We start from the raw sequence: 11786 nt of genomic DNA on the forward strand, positions 1-11786 counted from the left end.
GTCATTTGATCAGTCCCAAGTCAGATTTTTTCTACCTTTATTTGCATAACTTTACCGTCCCTGAGCGTTCTACAGTAGGGCATATATTTTACATGAAAAATGCGTGTTTTTTGATTGTGTGCAAACCTGCATCAGCCATGCCAAAGAACAATCAACTATCAGCGCACGTCATGTTTGATTAATCGATGTTGTATGACTTTTGCTCCATGGCGACAGTTTGATATCTGTGTCATCATGTACTGTCGGTCAGGGAAGGTTGTTTACTTACAGAAAATTCCACGATAGAAATTTGCTCACCCGGCATATTTGATGCCTGGCTATATGTGAAGTAGAGGGGGGAGGGTAGAATCTCGACTGGGTGGTCACATGGGTCAGGCTGATGGTGCTTTTCTTTACCGTAATGGAAGAATTCCCCTAGATAATACCCGCAGATAGCGGCGCCGGGAGATGTATGGGTAGTTCTGACCCAGGGTTACATCTCATCAGGCTACCCGGCCTGCCGGCATATGGCACAGCGCTGATTTTACGGTCGTGCATAGATTTATTTCTCGAGTGGTTTTCATTGCTGTTCAGTCTGCCTTTAATAACAATCCGCTCACATCCAACCCGCTATCGCATACAATCATGAATCACATGATTAATTTCAAGCAAAGGGATTGTCGTCTTAGCCTGACTATGGTTGTGCATTATCACGACAAATCCATTATATTGGCAGTTTAGTGAAATAGTTACTGAAGTTTTCAATCGGAACAGAGAATGCCGTGTATTAAGTGTCTTATTAATCTATTGTAATGCTTTACTTTTACCTTCCGCATGTACCTTCTGGGGTTGTGGGAAACAGAACTGTAAAATTGTAGATTTCAAATTACTTGGTAGGAAGAGCCGTCTTCGACGAATATTCCAGAATGTTTGAATCTGTAGCAGGTATACAGTACTGGACTCCTGATGGTAACAATGGTGGCAGGCCATGATGCTGCCCATTCATTCAAAATAGATGACATTCTATCAAATCCATGATCAAATCGACCCTACATTATATCCAGGATAATCTAGGGATGTTTAATATCCATCTTCTCGGTATCTTTCACGGACCACATCTCTGATGAGTCACAACTCATACTGTCTACTTCTGTAGTTTCACCTGACACTAACACAATGTCAGGGTGTTGTATTTGACACAGTCTGTATATTTCGTTCTTATCTCATGGAGCTGTGCTGTTGAAAGGGTCAAACCTACATAAGCAAAACACACAATGATGCAATTTTTTATGGCAATTTGGGTATTGCACATATCTTAGGTAACCAATGCACATGGCAGACATCTAGCTACATCAGTTTTTGGTCCGTGCGTTACTTTTGTCACAAGTCCGTGGTATAACATTTAAGACAAATAGCAACATTTGTAGGGTTATTTCAATTTCAAATCACATCAATTCAAGTGGTGTGTTACGCGTTGTATCGTAACAAACCGTTTTGGCTTCTGACATGAACCATGCTGGGCCGGAGTATGCTGTTGTACGATTGTACATTAGATCACTGACCAGCAGAATATGTGTAACACTGGCTTTATCACAGTTTAATAAATTTGTATGATAACGGGCCATCAGAGAAAAATAAATAGTCCTGCAAGGTACGATGGGAAACACCAGTGGCAAATGTTGACCCTTTAGTGACAAAAAGGCAGAGTAAAGATATGAAATTAAACAAAAATATCTTTGTTAATGCGATAGTCGGGATAGTGCAGGTGGTATGCATCATACACTATCGCCATGTTATCATCTCACAACATTGAGATGGTATACACACCATATATCCAGCTTACTATGCACTAAATATGTACCCGTAACCATGTGGTGTTCATTTTATACCAATAGAATGTAGGAACAAAACAACATGGTGGATATATCGGTAAGACACCGTACCCTTACATCAGATGACTATGATATAGAATATAGGGAACCCCATTTGTATAGAGCATGTATTGATGTACCAGAAAATCTAGACTGTATTGAGCGTTTCTATGTCTATGTTACTGCTTGTGGAGTAATACAGTGACTAATTCATACTAATGCATCACGAATTGTTGCTGCTGAATGTGACATTATAATTGCTCACAAGATATCAACCGTCACTAATTAAAACGCGTTTAATAGTTTTCATGATACCTGATGTACATATTATGTTTGAATAAAGGACACAGCAACGTTGTGTTGGACACGCCTGGACTAGACTTTGTCTTACTTTGACCTCACTAGAAGGAGAAGATTGACTTATTACCCTTACACTTACTATGAAAAATGGAGGTATTGTTTTTGGCGCGTCTGTGTGTGTGTGTGTGTGTGTGTGTGTGTGTGTGTGTGTGTGTGTGTGTGTGTGTGTGTGTTTCCGCACATTTGTAGTCAGCATAACTTCAGAACGCCTTTATGGATTGTGATGATATTTGGTATGCTGGTAGGTCTTAGAAAGCCAAAGGTCAAGGTCAAATATGGGCCTCCTGGTGGCTGACCTTGGTACTGCAGCAAAACTTCTGGGAAAACAGATGTACGGGGTGGAGGCAGCGCCTGTCCAGGTTGATTAATGAGTTTCTCCCTCGGGGAAAAGCCTACATGACCATATCCAGGCCAAAGGTGCTACTGTGTATTTTGTTCTGTACTGTAGTGTAGTGTACTGTGTAAAAACATTTAGAAAAACTCATATATTTCATGGAGGTATATGAGGTCTCCGAATCCTTGTGTTTATTCTGCTTTTGTCTGCCTTGTATGGTTGATTACATTTCGGGCAAAAATTGCTCTGTTGAACACAAAGAAACATCCAATTTGAAGCACATAATATGTACATGGTACTGCTTAAAAAGAATTGGACACATCCCTGAACTGCATAGGACTAATGTAATGGGCAGTATCCATTCATGCAAGCAAGAAAGTTGAAACCAAGTCTGCTGGTGAAGAGAAAGGCGCCCTCCCGCCGGAAACAGGAAATTCTTCCAAACCGATGTTTGGCGAGGGTAAAAATGTTAGGATTTGTGGCTTTCACCGCCAAGGCCCAGGTTCGATTCCCGGTGTGGGAACCACTGTAAGAAACAGGAGGAGCCAGTAAAAACCTTCTGGTCACGGCCCGGGGTTCGAACCCACGACCTCCCGGACACCAGAGCTTCATAACCAGACGCTCTAATCACTCCGCTAAAAGATCTAGACCCGTTTGCCGGGTAGCGCCTATAACCCCCCCCCCCCACTGTTACAAAAACGACAGTTCAGAAAAAAAATGACACACTGTAATGTAAAGTCGCTTTCCAGAGAAGGAAGGGGGAGCATGAATTTTATATCTATGGCCTTTTAATGTTGAAGAAAAGATGAACAGAGATAAATTTTCAAAACCATGGCCTCATTTGAATAATAGATGAGAAAATGATATAACGGCCTTCTTTGGTAAGATAATAGCTCCAAACATGAGACAACTTCATAGATATGGGTAGGGAGATAATCACAGGATTACATATGTGAAAATGAGCACCTTATTTGCACAACCAATGCGAAATACGTCATTTACCAGTTTCCCATCCCCAGAATGTAATGCGAAAATAGACCCTCATTTGCATAGGACTGGAAGGCATCGGAATGATCCTGTTGAAAGGATTGTCGGAATGAAACAATTGCTTTTCACCGTGTTTTGAGGTGTTGGGGCATTTTATGCTCAACATTAATTAAATTACTATGGGTTGAATCTGAAAACAAATAGAGAATGAATTTTTTGGAATATGTGGTTTGTAACGTTATAGTGGTAACGCTATACTGATGCTGTAACGTTACAAACCACATGTTCTATGTTGAAAAGAACACAAAAACGTCATTCTCTATTTGTTGTCATATTCGGCCCATAGTAATTTAATTAATGTTGAGCATAAAATGCCCCCAAACCCCAAAACACAGTGAAAAACAAGCTGTTTAACGTTAACAGGATCATTCTGATGCCTTCCAGCCCTATGCAAATGAGGGTTACCCCTCTATTTTCGCATTGCATTCTGGGGATGGAAAACCGGTGAATTCTTGCAGGTTATCATCATTTGGCGGAGGTATGAGACCGTAGAACTCTTGTTTAGTCTTTTATACCCATCGCTGTGCCTGTGGGACAGTTGATGGATGTGAAGCGCAGTCATGAATCCACTGAATCATGCACAGCCGCCATGTTTGGACTTAATATCAAGGTCAATAATAAAGCTACAGATGATGCAGGACTAAGTGTTCATGGTTGGACAAAATTTGGACAGTATTAGACAGAATTTATAGTCACTGTGGTGATTTTAAAAAATGGTGAATCCACTGCTTGTGGATTCTTAGATTTTCATTTATTCATAATAATTGTACTCGTCTCTTAACACCAGCATCTACCGTACATCTTGGATGATCGACGATATATACTTTTTATAAATCTTAAACATTGGCTGATATTGATGACAGAAATGCAACAAGATCTCAGAAATGCGCTTTATTTTGTCTGTATACATCCTGCTCGCTCAGACATGACAGCACGTCAGAACCTTTGCTCACAGAGAATACAGACATGATGTTTATGCGGCACGCCGACAGAATAAAGATTTTAAAACTCCCAGAGGATGCACTAGGTGAAAGTGAACCCACTTAGTAAGCAGAGCTTCAAGCTTTAAATTTGAGCCATTTGGTTCACAATGCATTGCCAGCGATCACATGAACGGTTAGGATGTGTGTGTGTGTGTGTGTGTGTGTGTGTGTGTGTGTGTGTGTGTGTGTGTGTGTGTGTGTGTGTGTGTGTGTGTGTGTTGGCTGTTGTTTACTAATTATTAGGTATTTTTGGGTTGTTCCATTTTTTCTAGGCGTCTGAAAGAGGGGTGTACACACTTCCAGATTGAACGAACGAACGTAAGATTATGTGGAAGACAACATAAATCCGCAAATAGATATATATTTTTCCCCAAAGGTTTTTTTTCATTGTGCATAATTCTACTAAATGTGGCTATGCAATCGTGGAAAACAGCGTTTTAGCGCATATTTTTTAAGAAAGAAAAATTCTTTCCGTGCGCGCAGTTACGGGAGCATGGTATCTTCCCATATATGCAAATATACTTCATAAATATACTCAAGATTTATGAATATATGCAAAATTTGCATACGTGCGTACATTACTTAGTAGTACATTAAACCCACACAACTTGTAAACCCTTGTATACCCTATGTATCATCAGCCATTAATCCTACATATCTTGCGCACCACTACATTTTGTGTAGTTGTCAGTGTTACCAGTGTTACGGGGTTTGTTATGATGATGGATACTGGTGAGTACGTCATTCGTAATAAAATTACTGGGCGATATCTGGACACAGAACATGTGCCAATATTTCTATCCAACACCAAACACAAGAAGGTCTAAAATCTCAGATTTTCCTTGTAAAGTTTAACATCATTTGGTGGTGGTGTGAGGTCGTCGAACTCTAGTTGTTTGTATCAACATTAATTACCATTAATTCCATACAAATTTCCGACAGCTAGAAGAGAAGTTATGATTGATGTTAACATTGTCACTTGAATGTCATAAAGAAGAGCAACGCTCCGATGACATTTGACGTTCTTGACAGACATTTGGACATTGGAAACCTGTAAAGTTTTGCTTAATCTCTTTTGATAATTTATAATGCATGATTTCGGATATTTTTGTGTTATTGTAAATGTATGGCTTTGTTCTAAGACAAATACTCTTTGTACTACAAATAGGGGGAGAAAACTGTTGTTTTATCGTTCTGATATTTTACACTTATGTTACCTTATTGACAACGAGAATCGACAAGTATTTCTCCAAGGAACACACGCCAGTGTGGGATATTTTTGTCCTAGATATATTTCTGGAGACAAATCAATGCGTTTCGGATAGCACTGAATGTCAACATTCAAAAGCAACACTGCATTTGAATTTTTTTTAATTCTTTTAGATAAATTATGCGATTAGGAACCTGTAACTGGCGTAAGAGGTCATCCTGATGATTTGAGTTTCGCATACAGAATTGAAAACTCCCGTTCATCAACACTCTCGGACTGATGGCAGCAAAGATGGCCTTCATGTAATTGAAAGCAGCACTCAACTGTGTCCATATGATGTTCCTAAAATGACATTTATCAAATGCCATGCACACAGCTCTTTGCATTCCTACTTCCCCTGATCAGCCGACGAATCGTACAGCCATTATAATGACCTTAGTCCTGGTGCTTCATAGAGCTGCAAATGTGCTGAAAACGACGGTTTGTCATATTCCAAATGTTACGCCATTGCTTTTCGACTTATTGTCGGACAACGCAAGGTTAGGTAGGAATTTGGCACACGAATGACGATCAGCAATCTTTGTTTCTTTGTAGAACACAGTTTAGGTGGTATAATGTGATATTGAGATGCGGGTTGGGGTTGAAATGCTGTCTTTTGTGTTGTGGTGTAGAGTGATGTGCGGATGTTTGCTGTGGTGTGATAAGATGTGTTATGGTTTTGTGTGTTATGTTTGGTTAGTATGTGGTGTAGTTATGCACGGTGTGAGGTCCGGCGTTATGGTTTGGTGTGGTGTGTGTGATGTAGTCTTCCATTATGAGTTGTGTGAAAGTGTGGTGTGGTGTGTGTGGTGTAGCCTTCCATGGTGAGATGTGTGCCAGTGTGGTGTGGTGTGTGTGGTGTAGTCTTCCATTTTGAGTTGTGTGAAAGTGCGGTGTGGTGTGTGTGGTGTAGTCTTCCATGGTGAGATGTGTGCCAGTGTGGTGTGGTGTGTGTGGTGTAGTCTTCCATGGTGAGATGTGTGCCAGTGTGGTGTGGTGTGTGTGTGGTGTAATCTTCCATGGTGAGATGTGTGCCAGTGTGGTGTGTGTGGTGTAGTCTTCCATTGTGAGATGTGTGCCAGTGTGGTGTGGTGTGTCGTGTAGTCTTCCATGGTGAGATGTGTGCCAGTGTGGTGTGGTGTGTGTGGTGTAGTCTTCCATGGTGAGATGTGTGCCAGTGTGGTGTGGTGTGTGTGGTGTAGTCTTCCATGGTGAGATGTGTGCCAGTGTGGTGTGGTGTGTGTGGTGTAATCTTCCATTGTGAGATGTGTGCCAGTGTGGTGTGGTGTGTGTGGTGTAGTCTTCCGGAGATGTATGCCAGTGTGGTGTGGTGTGTGTGGTGTATTCTTCCATGGTGAGATGTGTGCCAGTGCGGCGTGGTGTGTGTGGTGTAGTCTTCCGGAGATGTGTGCCAGTGTGGTGTGGTGTGTGTGGTGTATTCTTCCATTGTGAGATGTGTGCCAGTGTGGTGTGGTGTGTGTGGTGTAGTCTTCCATGGTGAGATGTGTGCCAGTGCGGCGTGGTGTGTGTGGTGTAGCCTTCCATGGTTAGATATGTGCCAGTGTGGTGTGCTGTGTATGGTGTAGCCTTCCATGGTGAGATGTGTGCCAGTGTGGTGTGGTGTGTGTGGTGTAGTCCTCCATGGTGAGATGTGTGCCAGTGTGGTGTGGTGTGTGTGGTGTAGTCCTCCATGGTGAGATGTGTGCCAGTGTGGTGTGTGGTGTGGTGTAGTCTTCCATTGTGAGATGTGTGCCAGTGCGGTGTGGTGTGTGTGGTGAAGTCTTCCATGGTGAGTTGTGTGGCAGTGCGGTGTGGTGTGTGTGGTGTAGTCTTCCATGGTGAGATATATGTCAGTGGTGTTATGGCGCAGTGTGGCGTGGTGAAATGCGCTGCTTTGTAGTGGGTTGGTGTGGTGCCATTGTGAGGCGCGTTTAGTGTGGTGTGTTCTGGTGTACATGTAATATTCTGCGATGTGTGGTCTTTTGTGATGTAGTATGGGTGGTATTGTGTGGTGTTTGCTGATATTTGGCATAACCGGTAAACCGGCTTTACGTAACACACCGGACCTGAGCAGCTGGAATACACGTAAGTAAGGTTGAATTAACTCACATCGGGATGGACCCAAACTTTTCGATAAATGTGGTGGGATCTTGAACGTGCTCGTGGTGTGGTTCTTGTCAACCCGAGACCTCGGCAATACGTCTTACGCTAAGTATTCACTTTCACCCGAGTTGTGTCAGAAAATAGGTGTAAAGCACAACCTTGGGCCGCGCCTGCCAGGAATTCGAAACAAAGACCTGATTCCAAGTCTACAACATAGTGTTGCATGAGTAGGTGGTGTGCTGTGTGTGTGTGGCGTTGTGTAGGTGGTTTGGTGTGGTGTGCTGTTGCGTGTGTGGCGTTGTGTAGTTAGTTTGGTGTGGTGTTGACGTAGGCTGTTTTTGGTGAGGTATGATGCGCGACGGCTGGCACTTCATGGTCATTAACATCCTTTAGTTACAGGTTGACTCAATGAACCACCTGTAAACGATTAGCCAGGCTGCACCTCATGGACAGCGACCCTCTGCCCAGTCAGTATGCCGCATCTGGAAACATTGGTAAGAGGATCTCATGCGTACTCAGATATCAATTACGGTAGCACGCTCCATTGAGCTGTCATATAAACTATCGATAACAGGTTTGCCATTCAATTACCTGGTAAGTGATTCCACCCTGCCGTGATTATGTCGTTTGTCTGATCGATTTCACTGGAAGCAACAGAGCGCCAGAATCGGAGCAACTGGGTAAGGTCAAGAAATCTGAAGTATATAAATGAAGTATCCATATATATATAAAATAAAATTGTCTTATCGCTACAAGGAGACTGAAGATGGAAAAGCGCCGAGGAAAAGGAAAACTTTATGTACAATTTATATATTACCCTGCGCTCACTTGGTGGCTTTGTTCGGTGGTTATAGCAACTGACAAGGCTTTATCACACCATATTCACCTCGGGGCGGGTCATTAACCCTTGAATGTTTTACTTTATGGTTCACCGTATGTTTATGTTACGTTACTTGTTTATATAAAAAAAAAGAAATCTAAAATATTCCTAAGCACCTGCAGCTGGCCAACCAATCTAAATGTTACGTAGTTAGTTTAGATCCGTTAATAAATTTGAATTCTTGTGTGTTTTGCAGTTAATTTTTGCGTGTTTCCTCTTATATCTATTGTTTAGATAGCACATTAGCAGCTTGTCATGGAACTACAGGGGAATTCGTCCAAAAATCTTTAAAAAGGGGTAAAATAAAACCCATTTGACGGATTGTCGTGATTTTTCGTGTATTTAAAAATGTAAATGCAAATAGGGTCAATAAATTATCTGCTACGCTCCATGATAGGACTAGATAAACTTGTGACATGTGTAATTGAGAACGAGAGGAACAACATGTAAACTATGTAAATGAAGATCTAATTTGCATAATCAAATGCTATGATTTGATGGTAGTAACTACCATTTTATTAGGAAAAACAGTCCAAAACTATAGAAATCTGACCTGAAATTTAGCATTGCGGTGCCTTGGACATATGCCACCAGAATGTCACTAAAGCCTCGGTCACAACCCGCCGTACGTGTTTTTGTCCGTACGTTTTTTTGGAAGGCCACGTCTGCTACGTTTTTCTGGGCTTTAAGGGTCCTGTCACACTTCTGCGTATCGCCATTGCGTATGCATTGCGCACAGACATTTGTGCCGTACGCATAATACGTAACGTTACTGTGACGCGTATAAATAACGAATTCAGTGCATAGATTGCATATGACATCCGTATGGCGTTCGTATACATTGCGCTGGCCAAGCGTATTCCAGACGCACTCAATGTATACCCATCGCATGCCTAACGCACTCCCGACGAATGCAGAGCGTATGGCGAGCGTATTCCCTGCTGCTTCCTGCTGTTTCATTTGCAGTTGGTCCTTCTCATCATGGGCCGCCCTCAACTCAGTTAAAATGTGTTTGTTTCCATTTTGCCCTTGCTGGTCAATTTCCTGTAATATCTTGTCAGGTAAATTGAATACCCGTACCAGGAATTTATTCAAACATGTTAAAAGCCTTCGTGAGTCGGAGATGTAAAGAAACACCCTCCTTTAATAAGTTGAAAACAATGAAAACACACATACTTACAATACAAAAAATTGCAATTGCGCATACACACAGATAACATGGATACTACATGTCTCTGCGGACACTACCATCTGGTGAATTAGGACTTAAACTTCGTGTATTAGCATAGTTCAAAGCGGCTACTGTTATACGTAAGTCCATGCTCAAAACTACACTGCATACCGGGCCGGTCTGTGCGTATGATGCGTATCTGTGCGTGTGCTGACATTCACAAAACTTACATAAAACGACTGAGATACGCATTTTGCGCATATGAAGTGCGCATTTTGCGTACGGTTGCGTATTAAAGAATTGTCTGTATACTCATACGCAAGACGATACGCAGAAGTGTGACATGGGCCTAAAGTGCTACGGCGTGTCTGCGTGCTCCCAAATCCGTTGGATTCCGTACGTATACGGTGGCGGTACTCACCACTTTACGGATCCCCAAAATTTTCCCACGTTTTTGCACGTAGACAGAACGCAGTTGCACGTACGGCGGGTTGTGACCGAGGCTTTACACTTTTGGCATACACAACTTTAAAAGTGCATGAAAGTTCATCTGTGTTGGTACAAGTCATTATGAAATAAAGACTAAGCTTTAACTTCCAACACTTAGATTACAGAATTGGGACTTACCCAAATTTTCGGTTGACTCCATCAACCTTGTTCACGGAATGGACCCGTCTACCCTTGGAACGTGACGTCAGAGACACGTGACCGTAGTAGCGGGTCATACGCGCCAGATAACTTGTGTCTCCCCCCCGTCTCTGTTCAGGGTAGGTCTGTGAGCTCTTATGTAGACACACTACTACTGTCACGTGTCTCTGACGTCACGTTCCAAGAGTAGACGGGTCCATTCCGTGAACAAGGTTGATGGAGGCAAACCAACAAATTTGGGGTAAGTCCCAATTCTGTAATCTTAGTGTTGGAAGTTAAAGCTTAGTCTTTATTTCATAACTTTAAAAGTGTATAAAATGGGACTTGTATGATATTTTCAGACAAAAAAATACATTTTTGGCTCCTGTCCCCTGGTAACAAGCGAATGGCATACAAGTTGGTACAATGGTATCCTGTATACACGTATCGGGAACGAAAGAAAACACTGAGAAAATGGGAGATCATTTCACAGGCAGGAATGACCCTTGACCAACATGGCGTCTTTGCCTAACTACCTACAGTGAGTTCAAAGGTCATGTTCCACTGAACACATGTCACCTACAACAATAACTATTAACCATACACCTCCATTTTATGTTTCAGGTACGTTAGGTTTGAGATTTCGACATTTTGACCATGTAAGGCCGTGTTGATTTGATTTATTTATTTATTTATTTCATCTTATAAACACCTGGGTAGCCTCTACAACATAAGATTGCTGATTTTATGACATCGTCTGGGAACCCCAAAACTGATGCGAGCGTTCGAACAAAAAAAAATGCTTTTATTATGAAATCTGCGTGGTCATGCAGGTTGAAGAAATGACTAAACACACAGAGTATGGTATGGCGAATTATACACTCATCATTTTCTTCACCTTTTCTTCATTTCACTAGGGATTGATTTGGGCTTTCTACGACATGATTATCGTTTTCCAATAACTATTATTGCAATTTATGGTATATACTGTTCATTTTGCAGCTACAATATATGATGTACAGTATGGTCGAAACCTTTTAAAACACGCAGACGAAAATTCATGCGTGCGCGGATGTCATCCATAATTAAATCAACAACTTCCCATGTTCGCTGGAGGCTGTTGTGTTGTCGTATCAAAGGCTTTATCTCCATCTAAGATGACATCAGTGACGGGTTTACAAA

This window comes from Branchiostoma belcheri, unplaced genomic scaffold (genome assembly GCF_001625305.1).
Source record: "Branchiostoma belcheri isolate BF01 breed outbred unplaced genomic scaffold, Haploidv18h27 scaffold185, whole genome shotgun sequence".
In the NCBI taxonomy this organism is placed as follows: Eukaryota; Metazoa; Chordata; class Leptocardii; order Amphioxiformes; family Branchiostomatidae; genus Branchiostoma; species Branchiostoma belcheri.